Here is an 18634-nt window from a genome sequence, read left to right as displayed (position 1 = left end):
AAATAAGTTAGTGGAGAGGCTGCCTGGGTAAATGTGAGCCATGGTGTCTTTAGCGGGCAGGCTCTTTTTTCTAGCTAGGTGTCCCAATGGTGAGCTGGCCCTGGGCCGCGCTCTGTGAGAACCAGACCCGGATTCTGGAAAGTTCTAGAGGGACAGCCCAAGGCAAGCGTGAACCTGGACTCCTTGCTGTCAGCACTGCTGGACACTCGTGGTGGGCAGCAGCTGTCCTTCCCGCCCCAGCTGAAACGGGGACTCTGTTCGAGAGAGCCTGACTTCCATCCGTGAAGCTGTTCGTCCTTTGCCAAGGGTGCAGGCGAGGGCTCTCTGCTCTTTCCCACCCTAAAACTCCCTACTGGACCCCAGGAAGGCCCCTGGGGAATTTGGGCTGGGCAGGTGCCCACGCCTGGAGGTCTTCCAGAGCTGAGCCCCCGCCTCACCTGCCCCTGCAGACTGGAAGCCCCTCACCCACATTCCAGGTGGCAGGACCTAGGCTTACTTGTAGGATGGAGGAGGCTTGTGAGCAAGTCTGGTGTTCCACAATGACCCAAGCAAAGCCAGGCTTCAGGGCAAGGCAGTGAGGCCCTCAGGGGAACTGGGCCCCGGGGCAAGAGGGGCGCTGGACTCAGCCCCAGGGTCACGGTCATGAGTAACAGGTACCCCTAGTGTGTGGAGATGTACGCAGAGCCAGAGCCACAGGGACAAGGGGTCTGTTTGGGGAAAAGTGCATGGAGGTGTGTGTGTCTGTGTGAACGAACCACTGGGACTTTAACTTAGGAGCCCAGGAGATGCCGCAGAGGGGCCCCTCAGCTGCACACGGCCCAGCTTCTTCTGCTCTGGAGCACAGCTCCAGCACTGTGGGGGTCTCAGGAGTTGCTGGTGTCCCCGGAGAGGCCACAGCAGACAAAGGAAGGGAGGCCCGGGGCTGAACCTTGGGGTCAGCCACCTGGCTTACAAGCCTGGAGGACCAGGGTGCAGGACAGAGGGATTCATCATAGACCCCCTGCTGCCTTTCTCCATCATGATGAGACCCCCTGGTGTGGGGAGGGGTGGGGGCTGACTTTCCACAAGCACCGGCATAGCACACATGTGGGAGGCTGCTGCTCTGACACTCAGGAGCCACACAGAAGGTGGAAGGACAAATAGCCAGCGTGCCCACGGTGCAAAGAAAGCCAGAGAAATGATGTTGCTGTTCTGGTTCCGTCGCAAGTCATGTCTGACGCTTTTCAACACCATGGACTGCAGCACATCAGGCTTCCCTGTCCTTCACTACTTCCCGGAGTTTGCTCAGACTCATGTCTGTTTGGTCGGTGATGCCATCCAACCATCTCATCTTGTGTCGACCCCTTCTCCTCCTGCCCCGAGTCTTTCCCAGCATCAAGATCTCTTCCAGTGAGCCAGCTCTTTGCATCAGGTGGCCAAAGCATTGGAGCTTCAACGTCAGCATCAGTCCTTCCAATGAATATTCAGGGAATGAGAAATGATGAAGGTCCGTCAAAGACCCTGGTGTCCACGTGGGTCCATGTTGACAGAGCAGTAGAGCAGATTATCAGCTTCTGACCGCCTCTAATGAGGAATGAAAGCAAGTAAATCGAGTTTCAACAAACAAGCCATTGACCTTAAAGAGCAGCAGGGCAGACAGAACCCAGAAAAGGCATTTTGCTCTTTGTTCTGCCCAGAAGGGACTGACAGGGCTGCTACAGAGAAGCGCAGTTGAGCGTTTCTTCTGACGTTGCTACCCCATCTTCTATCAGCAGATCTGGTAGGATGAGGCCCAGTTTTCTAAGGCAACCAGATTTTCTCTATGGCTGCTCTGGCTTGCTTCTGCAGATGGCTCTCAGTTTCTGAGGTCAGTGATGCTCTTGGGCTCTTTAGTTCTTTCATCAAGAGGCTCTAAAGAACTAAAGAGCTTCTTGATGAAAGTGAAAGAGGAGAGTGAAAAAGCTGGCTTAAAGTTCAACATTCAGGAAACTAAGATTATGGCATCCAGTCCCATCACTTCATGGCAAATAGATGGGGAAAGAGTGGAAACAGTGACAGACTTTATTTTTGGGGACTCCAAAATCACTGCAGATGGTGACTGCAGCCATGAAATAAAAAGATGCTTACTCCTTGGAAGAAAAGTTATGACCAACCTAGACAGCATATTAAAAAGCAGAGACATTACTTTGCCAACAAAAGTCCATCTAGTCAAGGCTATGGTTTTTCCAGTAGTCATGTATGAATGTGAGAGTTGGACTATAAAGAAAGCTGAGCACTGAAGAATCGGTGCTTTTGACCTGTGGTGTTGGAGAAGACTCTTGAGAGTCCCTTGGACTGCAAGGAGATCCAACCAGTCTATCCTAAAGGAGATCAGTCCTGGGTGTTCATTGGAAGGACTGATGTTGAAGCTGAAACTCCAATACTTTGGCAACCTGATGCAAAGAACTGACTCATTTGAAAAGACCCTGATGCTGGGAAAGATTGAAGGCGGGAGAAGGGGCTGACAGAGGATGAGATGGTTGGATGGCATCACTGACTCGATGGACATGAGTTTGAGCAAGCTCTGGGAGTTGGTGATGGCCAGGAAGGCCTGGCTTGCTGCAGTCCATGGGGTTGCAAAGAGTCGGATACAACTGAGCGACTGAACTAACTGAACTTACTGATGCTCTTCGGGGCTTGTAAGTGGCTTTCTGGCATCCACACAAGGCATGCCTGGTTCAGGAGTTCCAGTTTTCAAAATTGTCTTTTAAAAACCCTTTCTGCCCCCACCAATGCTGTTCTGTCTCTCTCTCAGTTTGGCTGTACATCGGGGAACCAGGAACTCCGGGGTCTTAGGTACAGGGTTCAGATGGAGATTCTCTCACTTAAGAAGTTGGGAAGAAAGTGTTGTGTTTGTAGATTGGAGTAAAAAGCCCAGCTGTGGGCCATGAAGAGGGCTGAGTGGGTTGAGAGGTGTGAGCCCTCCCCTCTGCCTTGGGTCTGGATTCCCCGGGCACTCCCTCTAGCAATGCTGGTTCCCTGCCCTCAGCCAGCATGGTTGGTGGGGATGCTGTCTGCCCTGGCCACCTGGGGTAGGAGTCACACGCCCCATCCCTGGACCACGCCAAAGCCCTGGAGCACCCACCTGGCCAACAGACCAGGTGTGCCCACACCTGAGGCCCCTATTCTAGCTGTGCAGTCAGCTGGAGCCAGACATGGTCACCACACCCCACTGCCTCGCTCTCCCTGGGGATGCTGTTTCTCAGGCAGCCTGAAGTTCCTAGGAGAGCCTGGAACAGACCTGGAGCCTGTCCCCCACACCATGCCCTACCCACTGGGAAGGAAATTATGATTCGCCAGAGCAGGGCAGATGCTGGTTCCATTCATGTCAGTGTAACCAGGAATCCTGGCAAAGCCCGACGCGGCCCAGAGGAGCCCAGAGTTGGAGGCAGCAGGGAGCCCGCCTCCACTTTGGTGCCTGCTGATCGGCTTAGCACACAGGAAGCAATCACACACCCAGCGAGATCGTCTTCTATTACAAATTTCATGTGCTTCTGAAATGAACATCACGGGACTTCACTGGCTCAGCTGTTAAAGGGCCAGAGTAGTTTAGTGGTTTACGCGCATCCCTTCCCGGAACCTGGGAGTTCAGTGGGGTGGATCTCGAGGGGGAGGGGACGGGTCAGTGGGCAGCAGCGACCCAAGACCCCCCCAGTGGCTTAACTCTTCAATGAGAGTGGATCAGCTGTTATGTTTCCTGTATTGGGACATTACGTTTATTTTGGAGTGGGGGAGAGTGTGTAAACCACTGGAGCATTTGAATTCTCTAGTCTGCAAGCTATTCAGAGAAGTAGCAATGAATGTAGTTTGAATACCAGGAAGTGTAACTACCCTAGGACCGAGAGAGAGGCGACGTGTGGGGGGCGGGAGATTCAGCCCAGGACGGCGGCTTGCTGTTCCTATCTGTGTGCCATTCGATTCATGCTCCTTTGGTAGAGTCTTCAGGCTCATATGGCAAGATGGGGTTTCTGTGCATCGTGATCCCATCCCCTACAGCCTGCCTCCTCCCCTGCTGCCCCACGGAAGACCCAGCCATGGGCTGTCCTGCTGGGGGAATGCTGGCGGGAACAGCACTGTGGCCACAGGCCCAAGGTTGAAAGTCCACTTTGGCTATCTTCACTTCTTTTGCTTCACTGTAGCAAAGAACAGCCAAAGATGGTAGAGAGATCACACTACATGAACGCTGGGACCCCGCATCACAAGGAAGATAGGGCACGATGAACCATGCACGGTGTGAACACCAGGTAAGCACAGGCACACAGCCTCTCGTCCCCCAGAGGTGGGGGTGACATGGAAACAACAGTGTGATTTACTGGAGAACACCCTTGGCCTCCATCCCTCCAGGGCTATCATGTCATCCTCTTCCGGTAACCTCAGGAGGCAGGAATTTCCGCTCTGAGAGAGCAAGTACCCCCTGAGGTGAGGGACCTGTCTTGGACCCAGGATTGATCCCAAGCCCTTGTTCTTTCTAATAACCAACCTGCTTCTCTCCACACAGCAGTTCCTAATCTGGGAGCTGGGCAGATGGAGTGGTGGGGACCAGCACCCCCTGATTTGCATTCTAATTAAAGTCCCAGAAGCTTGGGTGGGGGGCCGGGTAGAGCCAAGCTCTGGAATCCAGAACTGGCCACAGGGTTTCAAAAACTCTGACAGTGGCCACTTGGCTGAAGAGGGGCAGAGGAGCGGGCCCAAGGGGTCTGGACAGTGCAGGGTCAGGCGGGGCAGGTCGGCAGCACCTTGGACGGCTGACTCAGAGTGAGAGGAGCACTGATGCGCTGGAGCCCCGGCGTCTGCAGTTGTTGCTCAGTCCCTGAGTTGTGTCCAGCTCTTTGTGACCCCATGGACCGCAGCCTGCCAGGCTCCTCTGCTCCCCACTACCTCCCAGAGTTTGCTCAAATTCATGTCCACTGAGTTGGTGATGCTATCCAACCATCTCATCCTCTGCCACTCCCGCTTCCTTTTGCCTTTCATCTTTCCTGCAGTTAGAAGCACAGAATTAAGTTCCGAGAGAGCTGTGAAATGTCCATGCCACCCAGGGAGGGAGCCTCTGGCTGGCTGTGGCTCCCCGAGATGACAGCCACTTCTGTGGCCTTGCATACGCCGAGCCCTTACACTGCCTGCGTACAAAGGGGCTGATCCTCCTTGCCCTCAGAGCAGCCTTGAAAAAGCCCCAATCATGTGTTTGTTCTCTGCATCTGTGTCTCTATTTCCGCTTTGCAAATCGGATCATCTGTACCATTTAAACATACGGACACCAAAGGGGAAAGCGGGGTAGGATGAACTGGGAGATAGAGGTTGACAGATACACACTGTTGATGGTATGTATTGACTAAATAACTGATGAGAACCTACTGCATAGCTCAGGGAACCCCACTCAGTACTCAGGGCACTCTACTGCGGTGACCTAAGTGGGAAGGAAACCCAAAGAAGCGGGGATGTGTGTAAACACACAGCTGATGCACTTTGCTCTGCAGTGAAAACACACAGTATAAAGTAACTATATGCCAATAAAAATAATAAAATAAGTAATCAATTTTTTTAAAAGCCCAGATCAGCCAACACCCCTCCTCATGGGCCTCCACCCCCTCTCCTGCTTCCTCGCTGGCCTTGGGCTCATCAGCCTCGGGCTCCCTCAGCCTGGTGCCCCTGCCCTCCTGCGGGCCCACCTCTTCTCCCTGCATCTTCCAAGCTGAGCCCTCCTGGTCCTGGCTCCCAGGAGGAGCATCTCCCACCAGCATCTCCCAGCCGCCCCTCACCCGGGGCCAGAGCCAGAGGACCAGTGGAAGGAAGGGAGAGTGTGGTGGGTGCACCCACGTGGGATTAGGGCCTGGGCAGACCTGCTGCTGGACTTGTGACCTCGTCTCCTCCCCCGCTGATGATTTTGTTCTGGCCTTTGGCTTGAGTCCTCAGTGGGGGCTTCCATCCGCCTCAGGCCCTCTCACCTCCCGGGAGAGTTTTCTTCCTGGTCAGGAGGCCCCCAGCAAGGCCAGGAACTGAGCTGGCCGGTGGAGCCCAGAGAGAGGCCTTGCCCGCCCCCCATCCCCTGGGGCCTGCCTCGGCCCTTACTCTCCTGCTCCGGGCCTGGAGGGAGCCAGGAACCCAGAAGACTAAGGGACTGTCCCCTCGCATTCCCTGGGCTTGGCCTGGGACCGCCTCCCAGGCCACTGCCTGAACTGTCGGTGCAGAAGCCTACCTTGAGGAAGTGGCCTTGCCTCGTATCAGGTCGGGAGGGCTTCATCTCCAAGACCGCTGTCAGGGATCTCAGGGCACCCCCGCACCGCGAAGGTGCGCGCTCAGGGGCGCCCCCTGGTGGCAGAGGCTCCGGTCCTCCCTGGCTCCCACCCCCTCCCCCCACCCTGCAGGTGCCACGCTCTGGCTCCAGACTCTGGTGCCCAAGCCGAGTGCCCCAGACGGTCCTCAGTGTAGAACGGTGCCCCTGGCCTTCCGCCCCCGATGCTCCGTGCTGCTCCTCCACGTCAGCTGACTGTGATGAGCCCTGTCTAGTGCCGGGAACTGGTGAGATTTTAAGTCCTGGGTATACTGGTGAGAACCTGGAGCCAAGCTGTTGGTTCTGGCTCTGACACTCCACATTTAAGTCTATGTAGGCAAATCTCTTTGGGCTTCCCCGGTGGTAAAGAATCTGCCTACAAAGCAGGAGCCACGGGAGATGTGGGTTTGATCCCTGGGTTGGGAAGATCCCCTGGAGGAGGGCATGGCAACTCACTCCAGTATTTTTGCCTGGAGAATCCCATGAGCAGAGGAGCCTGGTGGGCTACGGTCCATAGGGTCTGAAACAACTCAGTATGCACACAGGCAAATATCTTCATCCCCTCGGGCCTCTATTGTCTCATCAGGATGCCCACAGCTACTGCTGTTCCCACAGCAGAGGTTCTCATGATGCCAAATATGATACAATAACGTGCTACATGAAAATCCTTAAAAAGGATTTAAAGAGGACAAGAAGAGACCCCATCCTCATTCTCACCCTCACCCACAGCATCGATGGCCAGGGCCCAAGGACCTGAAGCGAAATTAGCAAAGGCGTGAAGCTCTGGGACAGCCAGGCTCATGTCTGGACTTCAGAAAGCATCAGTTTTCTCCTCTTCTTACCCATGTGAAAATTTGTCAAGCTGGTGAGTAAACAAATACCTGTCCAGTGGCTCCCTGAAAGAGCAATCAATATATAACATGATGTTCCTGGGCTTGGAGATCCAGCTGGACTCTCTGAAGCATTCCTCTGTCAGGTTTGAATACCGAGTTGTGATCCACAGGGGCGTTAAGTCACTGTATCATCCTCTTGGCTCAGCTCTGCCCCTGGGGCCCCTGGCGTGGTGATGTCATCCCAGGAGATGAATTCCAGGTCACCAATCAAATGGACACACCCAGCAAGCCTGCTGTTTGCTCTTTACATCCTTCTGAAGACTAATGTTTTTATTTTCCTTTCTTTTTCTTTGACCCCTCATACAAATATCATCATGAACCATGGAGTCTGGCTATGTGTGTGTGTGTGTAGCCGCTTTCTTGTCTGATCAAGAATCCCTTCTAAGTGGAAAGTTAGAAGTTTGCACACACTTCTGTGTGTGGACTGTTGGTTATTTGGTTTGCATTTGTGTGTGTGTTCCATGATCAGTAGAGGCCTTGCTGTTTTTGGAACCTGTGTATTTGCCAGTCCCAGAGGACTGTTTTTGGAATTGTCATTAATTTTGCCCTTCATGGGAGAGAACTGCTCGATGTCAACCTGAGTGCCATTGCGCTTGATTCCATCTGACCCTCAGAAACTGTGAGGCCAGCCGCCCTGGGCTGGGCATCTGGAGAAGGCAAGCAAGCTCTCCATCCCACAAGCGTCTCCTGGGCTGGCTGAGTCGACCACGTGCAGAAGGGCCATACCTTCACTGAGGCAGTGGTGTCAACCAGAGGGGCACACACGTGTACGCTCACGATGGGCCAGCAGGGACTTCAGGAGTTTTCTCTGGGGCCTACGACTTCATATCTGAGGTGGGTGGGTAGGAGACGGTCACGAGGGCGCGCCCGTGTGCGTCTGGAGGTGACACGTGGCTGGAATTTCTGGTGAAACTTGTAAGGGGAGAGATTTTGCAGGGATGCCATTGAGTTCGGGGAGTGGAAAGGACAGCAGCACCCAGGAACCGGCCACCATGGGAGCTGTTACCACCCAGGACCTAAAGGGGCAGGGAGCCGGGTTCAGAGCTGGAGACACAGGAGGAACCGGAGCTCAGAAGGGCACGCCCATCCCAGGACAAGACGGAGGAGGGCAGACAGAATCCCTCGCCCCCTCTCTCCCACCGCCTGGCGTCCTGCCAGGTCTTCCCATCGAGCAGGCTCGGGGTTAGGGTGAGCATGAGATGTGTGGATACAGAGTGTCTCCCTGGGGCACAGACAGGTGAGAAGGGCAAACCAGGGCGAGGGACACACAGGGCTCTGCATCAGAGTTGGGGAACAGGGCCCCAGCTCCAGCTCGGCCGCAAATTCCCCGCATGGTTTTAGCAGTTGCGTTGCCATCCTCTGTCTCAGCTTCCTCCTCTGGGATGGGGACACTGGGCCAGGTCAGTGATTCTCAGAGCTTGCTACACCTATTGCTTGTGTACACGGATAAATTTCGCAGCGCATAATTTCTGCCTAAATACCCGCCCACCCCTCTATGAGTGCCAACACCGTCAGCAGATGGGCGCTCTTTCTGGGCCACATCTCCCCATCGTGTGGTCTGCACCATGGCACGCTTGAAGTTGGACCTGACAGCTGGTTGGGAGGGAGGGGCCTGCATGGTTCCAAGACCCAGTAAACTTGAAGCATCTCTAACTGATGCTCTTGGTCTGTCAGGGTGACAGGTGCAGATGCCATGGCTTCTATTATGGTGGAGACATAAAGTTTCCTTGTGTAATACCTCTGTTGTGGTTTTTTGAAAGTGAGTTTATTTAAAGGAAAACCCATAGATGTGGATGGAGGATGTAAACGTGGCAAAAGCCATGGTGACTGTAGTGGTGATTGACAAGTGATCAATGACTGAAATTTAAGGAAGAGATAGTGCCAATTCCATGCAGACTCTTGCAGAAAATTAAACTTGCTTTGTAACTTATTCTAGGAGGCCAGCATTACTCTGATATCAAAACTAGACAGAAACACTCCAAGAAAAGAAGACTTCTCCCTCAAAAACATCATTGCAAATTTTTAAAAAAATTTCTGAATCAAATTGAATCAAACCATATAGAAAAAGAGCAAATGGGGTTGATCATAGGAGTTCATGGTGATTTAACCTTAACAAAAATCGAGAAGATTCACCATATTATTTAATAACTGACGAAACAAGAAAATTACACGATCATCTTGATAGAAGCAGAATGCATGTGATGAAGTCCAATACCCATCTTTGATAAAACTCAGCACATTAGAAATGAAAAGGAATGGCCTCAACCTGACGTAAAGTCAGTTGCAGAACACCTACAGCTAACATCACACCCAAAGGCAGAAGACTCAATGCTCTTCTCCCTAAGATCAGAAACAAGGAAACAAATGAGTCTTCCAAATGGGCCGAAGGTTCCAGCAGACGTCACCAGGGCAGATGGAGAGGTGGGAAAACAACACGTGAAAAGGTTTCGTCATCACCAAGGAAGTGCATGTCTAAACCGCACCGTGCCCTGTACCCACACCTTTCAGAACGGCCCTTTCTATTTTATCTTAAAATATCTGCCCCACAGGAGATACTTGGTACCTCTGATTTAACCTGGAAGACACATCCTACCCTCCAGATGAACTCTTTTTCTTTTCCCTCGGAAAGTTCCACATCATGCCTCACTTCTTCCTTTGTCATCTTTAAGGATGAAAGAGGAACCTTCAATGCCTATAAACAGTGCACTCTTTGTAACAAGGCAGTTCAGAGTGTGGTGGGGATGGGGGAAAGTCCAGGAGAATTTGCTGGGAGACTGGGCTCCAGTCCCATCTCTCTGCCCTGACTTCCGGGGATACCTGGTCTGACTCTGGTCTTGTCCCTCATGTGTCTCCCCCGATCTCAGCGATCAGCGCTCCGGTCCCCATCTGCCTTTCCAGCACCCTGGGGCCTCCGGGCCCCTCCTGCCTCATCCTGCCCCATCACCCCTTGCAGACACTTGGGATTTCCCACAGCTCCTAGAAGATGTAAGACACATTCTATCTTCAGAACTTTGTATTTGCCAACCTGCCTCCTGAAGTGCTCTTTCCCCAGGAAACTGCATGATGGACCATGTTTTAATATGACTATGACCAGTTTCCACTGGACTGTGAACTCCAGGGAGGGGCCTCGGCAGTGGCCGCCACGTGCTCAGCCACATCCCAAGCCACACTGTCAATCGTGGCCTGAGCCTGGCCCAGGGCTGGGTCCTGGAGCCAACTGTGCCCTGTTGACCCCACCTGGAGCCCTGCACACAAATGACAAATGACAGGCGTGTCTGCTTGGGTGTCACGGGCTGGCCCTGGAGTGTCCCACATTGTTCCCGGAAATTAGCAGCGGTTGCTGCGTCAGGGGAAGCACTCCACCCCACGGGCTATGGCACCGGGGGGAGCAAAGGAAAAGAAAAACAGGATCCCCAGGCGGGCCGGCGCCGGTGCCTTTTCCCTGCCCGCAACGCACACTTCATTTAATTTTCATAGTGGAGGGAGACGCGGGGTCTTTTGAGCATCGCTATCCTCGTGGGCCGGTCTGAGCATCACACAATACGCGCAGGGGCGAGTGCAGAGCTGTCAGTCTTGCCAGATTAACAACTTCATCTGAGCCTTTGTTGATATTGACACTTGGTTGCTAGGTAACATGTTTACGACCAATGAATAGGGACTTGAGGGCCAGGGGGCACAGTCAACAGATTGGCAAATCAGGCGGACGTGCTGGGACTTGATGGGGCCTCTGTGGTGCCCGGAGCAGTGCAGGGACCAGAGCCTTCTTGGTCAGCGCCTAGGGGTCACGGAGGCTCAGCCCAGGGAGGGCAAATCCAGGCCAATGACTCTGCTTTCTCCCAGGGCTGTCCTCAGACTGACGTGGAGCGCCCGGCCTCTTGACCTGGACTATTTCTGTCCAGCAATCCTGTCTGATCGTCTCCCAGGAGTCCACCCCTCCCCCCACTCCACCCTGTCCATGTTGGGGAGGTGGGGTGGGAGCTGCTGCCGTGATGGGAATGCCTTGCTGGGGCTCAGGAGCCCATGGGTGGTGCTTTAACGCCTAGGCCAGGAACATGCCAAGCTGCCTACGCCATCAGGGTGTTCAAAGGACACACAGGGGCCAGTCTGCCTGCCGCTTACGATGTGCCAGGCACTGTGCTAGGTGTTCCCTTTAGGCCTATGACAGCCCTCAGAGGTGGCCGCCGTTGTCAGCTCCCTTTTGAAGAGATACAGGGGCTGGGGCTGTGTTGACTGACCGGCCTGAGGGTCCTCCGTGAAGATTCAGGCTGCAGAGGTCGGAGGACCCTCTTCCCAGCATCCTGCTCACAGGACACACCTTCAGGGCCTCCCACCCAGACCCCAAGCAGGATGTTGACACCCCAGCCCACCTGGAGCCACCGAGTGACTCGAGGTTCTGCAAGGAAAGCCCTGGGTCTTGCGCAGACAGCAGAGCCGCTGTGGGTTCAGGGCTGTGCCATTGTGCTAAATGGGTTGGGGAGGCAGAGCTGCTCAAGGAAGTGGGGTTAGAGGCTGAACCACGGGCGATGAGAGCAACCTCCGGGACGGACTCTGCAGTTGTGACCTTCCAGCCCCCAGGGGAAGGGGGTGGAGCTCAGTGGCAGGGGAAGACGAGGAGGAGGGAGACCGGGACCCATGGAGGCTGAGGGCTGAGGGCACTCACGTCCTGGAACGAGAAAAGTCCAGACATGTCTGCCCCAGACTCGGGGATTCCTTGTGGGGTGCAGCTGGGCCTGAGCCAGCGTACAGCAGAGGTCCAGCCACGTTCACCCCACACTTCTGTGGCCTCCAGAGGGTCTTGATGAAAGAGACTTCATTTATTCACATGTTTGTTCATTTGTCAATGAAAAAATGTTGCTGCCCCATCAGTAAACAAAGTATGGTGCAGTCAGCAAGCCGCTGCTTCCACCCCAGACTCTGAGCCCTGAGGGGACTCAAGATGGAGACAGGACCTCTCCACCCCTACCCTTAGCAGTCACCCCAACTGTGAACCTTGAGAAAACTCAGGATTCTGGCCCCAGCGAGCTGAGGTGCATAGCAAAGGAATGATTTCACTGAGCCCAGACTCTTGCATCTTCCCATACACAGAAAAGCACTGAATCCCTTAACTTGGGATGCCTGATTTTCTTTAATTAATAATGGCTATTTGATGTTCTGACTACTTGGTCTTTGTTGCAAAAACTATATATCCTGGTTCCTCCCTCGCCTCTTCAGAGCAGTCTCTCAGAGGTCTGAGATGCTGTCTCCTAGGCTGCAGTCCTCAGTGTGGTCCACTGAATAAAACATAATTCTCAACTTTTAGGTTGTGCATCTTTTTTCACCGACACCTCCATAAATATTGGTGCCTTCTCTCTGCCAGGTTGTGTGGCTGTTGAGACTAGAGCTATGAAGGGGACAGGCCTGGTCCCCACATTCACGGGACCTTCTGCTGGGTGGAGGAGGTAGAAACGAGACATATAATTACACAGCTCCACACCTGATTACATCGTGCTGCCGCTGCTGCTAAGTCGCGTCAGTCGTGTCCGACTCTGTGCGACCCCATAGACGGCAGCCCACCAGGCTCCCCCGTCCCTGGGATTCTCCAGATAAGAACACTGGAGTGGGTTGCCATTTCCTTCTCCAATGCATGAAAGTGAAAAGTGAAAGTGACGTTGCTCAGTCGTGTCCGACCCTGATCGACCCCATGGACTGCAGCCCACTAGGCTCCTCCATCATGGGAGTTTCTAGACAAGAGTATTACATTGTGCTAAGTGCCATTAAAACGTTGACAGTACAGTGTGAGTGGTGATGGTGGTAGTGTTGGGGGTGCTCATCTCACCCAGGGGAAGCCAGGATGCAGCTGAGATGGCAGGTGATGGGAGGGACTGGAGAGTGGGGTGTTGCTGGGGGCAGTGGAGACGACTCTGAGGCCGGAGAGAGATCAAATGTAGCAGAAACAGGGAAAACTCCAGTTGGGCCAGAGCTGAATCTGAGGGGAGACCAGATGAGAAGAGAGAAGGCAGATGAAGGATAGGCTCCCCAGGACTTGTTGGCTCTGATAAGCTCCTGGATTTGTTCTAAGAATAAAGTAGTAACAGGTTACCATTTACTGGCATTAGTAGGGGAGTGGTATGGTTCTGTCTGGGTTCTTTTCTAGACACCTCCTATGAGGTCTGATCCCGGCACCAAGAGGGCTGAGCAGGTGGGAGATCCCCTTCCACAGTCCTATTTTGGGGAGCTCCTCCAGGACAGGGAACCCCATAACCTTGGTTCGGTCTCTGTTTATTCCCAGTGTCTGGCTTGGAACCTGGAACAGAGGAGGGGCTCCATCCACACTTGCTGAGGGGAAGGGGACAGATTTGGAGACCCCGTCCCGTTCTATGCCTTGTGCAGCTACGAGAGCTCCGACAGCGGTGCCTGCCTTTCTCTCCTCTCTTCTAATCTATGCTCCAAGCCGCTGTCAAAACCACCGACTCCCTACCCCTGGGACCCCTCTGTGATTCTGCCAATTTCTTCACTCGGGGAGGTGCAGCACCCCAACCTTCTGGGATGCTTGGGAAATGTTCTGGGTAACTGACATTTCTATGTTGATATCATGGATAATTGACCTTTTAAGGCCAGACGGTTTCCTTGTATGGGTTTCGCGCCAAACACTTTCTAAAATATACAATTTCCTGACCTAAAAATAGTTGAACTGGGCCTGTTAACTATGTCATTTTAATAACAATTCTTGAACTGAATAAAGACTTCATTGCTGAAAGTCAAGAGAGCTGTTTAAATGAATTAGAACTGAATTAACTCCTTAGAGTCAAAAGATCCCTATTGCAACTCAGCAAAAATATGGCACAGTCATCCCCAGCCTCAGTCCCTCACCAGTGGCAGACATTGCTAATCAACGGCCAACTTCTTTCCTGCTGAGTCTGGGGCTGGCTTCTCACCCTAGGCAACCACAGCCAATGAGTGGGTATTGAGATTTGAAAGTGAAAGTGGAAGTGGCTCAGTCTTGTTGGACTCTTTGTGACCCCATGGACTAGCCACTCCATGGAATTCTCCAGACCAGAATACTGGAGTGGGTAGCCTTTCCCTTCTCCAGGGAATCTTCTCAACCCAGGAATCCAGCCCGGGTCTCCCCCATTGCAGGTGGATTCTCTACCAGTTGAGCCACCAGGGAAGCCCAAGAATACTGGAGTGGGTAGCCTTTCCCTTCTCCAGTGGATCTTCCTGACCCAGGAATCAAACTGGGGTCTTCTGCACTGCAGGCGGATTCTTTACCAACCGAGCTATCAGGGAAGCCCCATTGAGATTTGAGATGAACCTAAATTAATCATGCAAGTGACTCTCTTTGAGGCTCTTCTTTGCAGTCATCTCACTGCTCCATAACTCTCCTCCTCCCGCTGCCTCTGCCCTGGTTTGGTCTTATGCTACTGCTCACTCCACAACCTACCCTCTCCCCCTCCTCCTCCTTCTCCCTCCGTTCCTCTTTCTCCTGTCTCTACACACTTCTCAGTCTTGGCTTCTAGAACCACCACCAACCCTGAGAGATGGCAGATCACCCTATGTCTGTCTTGACCATCCCGGATTCAGACCTTTGGGTTGGATCAGTGCTTCTTGTAAGAGGACATCGAATAGCTGAGAGCTAGTGCAGAGGCTCACTTTCCTGGGAATTTAATAAGTAGAAAATTTTCTAGTGCTTTCTCATCCTGCCTCCTGCTTCCTTAGTTGATCGACATCCTCTCCAAGGAGAGGAAGGAAAAGGGAAGGGAATTCATAACAATCGAGTATGTGCTTTCGCATTTCATTTATTCCCCAAAGCAACTTTTCCAGATGCAGCTATTTCACAGATGAGAAAGCTGAGGCTCAGAACAGTTATATGACACGGAACGTTACTTACTTCACACATCATCACTGGAAAGGATGTGCAACCAGTTCCAGCTCGCACATGGCCGGCTACTATCTTTCTGCCCTCTTCTGCTGCCTCCACCTTCTCTGACTCACTGGTCTGCCAGCCTCATCCCACCATCCTATCAGGGCAAACAGTCTTGGCTCCAGGTGGCCAGTTTGAGCTCTGGGAATTTTTTCCAAAGGTAGAGGTTTTAAATTTTGATGAAATTCCATTTATCATTTTTTCTTTTATGGACTGTGCTTTTGTGTTATATCTAAGAAGTGATCAAGATTTTCTCTTATGCTTTCCTCTAGAAGTTTCATGGGATTGGGTTTTACATTTAGATCTAAGATCTAGATTCAGTTAATTTTTGTGTGAGATATGAATAAAGCTTTCTTTGAATGTGGACAGCTAATGATTCTAACTCCATTTTTTTTTTTTTTTTTTTTTTTTTTTTGCTGGTGTTTCTAGATGTTTAATGAACAAAGGGTTCTGTGATCAAAAGCATTTAGGTACGTGCTAGGTGAAACATGTTTTTGTTTTGTTATCTGGCCACAACATTTTCACTCTTAGTTAAACTGGTGTCTGTCATGACTCTCCGAAAGCCGTTTTTTAAAGATTGAATTGCCTGCACTTCATAAAAAAAAAAAAAACTTGGTCATATTTTTTTGTTGTCATTCATCACTGAGTCATGTCCAAAGCTTTGCAATTCCATGGACACAAAACACCAGGCTCATCTGTCCTCCACTTTCTTCTGGAGTTTGCTCGAATTCATGTTCATTAAGTTGATGATGCTATCTAACCATCTCACCCTCTGCCACTGTCTTCTCTTTTTGCCTTCAATCTTTCCCAGTATCAGGATCTTTTCCAACGTGCTGGCTGTTTATAACAGGTGGCCAAAGTATTGGAGCTTCAGCATCAGTCTTTTCAATGAATATTCAGGGTTGATTTTCTTTAGACTTGACTGGTTTGATTTCCTTGCAGTCCAAGGGACCCTCTAGTCTTCTCTAGCACCATAATTCAAAAGAATAAATTCTTCAGCCCTCAGCCTTCTTTATGGTCCAACTCTCACATCCGTACACGACTTCTGGGAAACCATACTTTGACTGTATGAACCTTTGTTGGTGAAGTGATGTCTCTGCCTTTTAATACACTGTCTAGGTTTGTCATGGCTTTCCTTTCAAGGAGCAAATGTCTTTGAATTTCATGGCTGTAGTCACCATTCACAGTGATTTTGGAGCCCAAGAAAATAAAATCTGTCACTGTTTCCACTTTTCTCCCTTTTATTTGCCGTTAAGGGATAGGACGAAATGCTGTGATCTTCATTTTTTGAATGTTGAATTTCAAGCCAGCTTTTTCACTCTCCTCTTTCAACTTCATCAAGAGGCTCTTTAGTTCCTCTTCACATTCTGCCATTAGAATGGTATCATCTGCATATCTGAGTTTGTTGTTATTTCTCCCAACAATCTTGATTCCTGTTTGTGATTTATCCAGCCTGGCATTTCACATGATGTACTCTGCAAAGAAATTAAATAAACAGGATGACAATATGCAACCTTGTCAAACTCCCTTCCCAATTTTGAACCAGCCAGTTGTTCCATGTCCAGTTCTAACTGTTGCTTCCTGACCCACATACAGGTTTATCAGGAGACAGGTAAGGTGGTCTGGTACTCCCAGCTTTTTAAAAATTTTCCACAGTTTGTTGTGAACCACACAAAGGGTTTAGAGTAATCAATGAAGCAGAAGTAGATGTTTTTCTGGAATTCCTTTGCTTTCTCCACGACCCAATAAATGTTGGCAATTTGATCTCTGATTCTTCTGCCTTTTATAAAGCCAGTTTGTACATCCGGAAGTTCCCAGTTCACATACTGTTGAAGACTAGCTTGAAGAATTTTGAACATAACCTGGCTAGCATGATGACTGAATACAATTGTATGGTAGTTTGAACATTCTTTGGCATTGCCCTTCTATGAGATTGGAATGAAAACTGACCTTTTCCAGTCCTGTGGTCACTGCTGAGTTTTCCAAATTTGCTGAAATATTGAGTGCAGCACACTCACAAGAGATGACTGTACACATGGACATCACCAGATGGTCAATACCGAAATCAGATTGATTATGTTCTTCGCAGTTGAAGATGGAGAAGCTCTATACAGCAGCAAAAACAAGACTGGGAGATGACTGTGGCTCAGATAATAAACTTCTTATTGTGAAATTCAGCCTCTTGATGAAAGTGAAAGAAGAGAGTGAAAAAGTTGGCTTAAAACTCAAAATTGAAAAAACGAAGATCATGGCATCCAGTCCCATCACTTCATGGCAAATAGATGGGGAAAGAGTGGAAACAGTGACAGACTTTTTTTTCTTGGGCTCCAAAATCATTGCAAATGGTAACTGCAGCCATGAAATTAAAAGATGCTTGATCCTTGGAAGAAAAGCAATGACCAATGAAAAAAATGGAGCCTGGCATTTTGCATGATGTACTCTGCATATAAGTAAAATAACAGAACTGGTCCACTTCAGCTTTGGCACCAGTGGTTGGGGCATAGACTTGGATTACTGTGATATTGAATGGTTTGCCTTGGAAATGAACAGAAATCATTCTGTCATTTGCACCCAAGTACTGCATTTTGGACTATTTTGTTGACTATGAAGGCTGCTCCATTTCTTCTAAGGGATTTTTGCCCATAGTAGTAGATATAATGGTCATCTGAATTAAAGTCTCCCGTGCCCATCTGTTTTGTTAATAGTTCACTGATTCCTAAGTTGTTGATGTTCACTCTTGCCATCTCCTGCTTGACCTCATCCAATTTACTTTGATTCATTGACCTAACATTCTGGATTCCTATACAATATTGTTCTTTATAGCATCGAACTTTACTTTGACCAGGAGAAACATCCATGACTTAGACCATCATTTCTGCCTTGGTCTAATCACTTAATTCTTTCTGGAGCTATTAGTAATTGCTCTCTGTTCTTCCCTAGCATATTGGACACCTTCCAATCTAGATGGGCTCATTCTCTGGTGTCATATCTTTTTGCCTTTTTATACTGTTCACAGGGTTCTCCTGGCAAGAATACTGGAGTAGTTGACCATTTCCTCCTCCGTCAGACCACGTTTTGTCAGAACTCTTCACTTTGAACTGTCTTGGGTAACCCTGCACGGTATGGCTTATAGCTTCATTGAGTTATGCAAGCCCCTTCATCATGACAAGGCTGTAATCCATGAAGCGGTGACCATATCTGTGCATTACTATTTCTGAACTATTATTCTCTCCCAATTGATCCCTCTCTATCCTTTCATCAAGAACATACTGTTTTACCCACCCCCTCAATTTTATTGAAAAATAGTTGATATACATCTATAAGTAAATTTAAGACTTATGGCATGATGTTTTGATTTACATATATTGTGGAATTATTAACACAGTAAGTTAGACTAACACCTAGCTTCTCATATAGGTACAATAAAGAAAAGAAAGAAAAACAACAACAACAAAAAATTTCTCCTTGTGATGAGACTTACTCGGGTTTACTCTGTTAATTTTCCTATATGTCATAGAGCAGTGTTAGCTCTAACCACCATGCTGTACATCACAT

This window comes from Muntiacus reevesi, chromosome 3, assembly GCF_963930625.1.
Source record: "Muntiacus reevesi chromosome 3, mMunRee1.1, whole genome shotgun sequence".
Classification (NCBI taxonomy): Eukaryota; Metazoa; Chordata; class Mammalia; order Artiodactyla; family Cervidae; genus Muntiacus; species Muntiacus reevesi.
The sequence above is the reverse complement of the archived record's forward strand: the minus strand, read 5'-3'. Positions refer to the sequence as shown.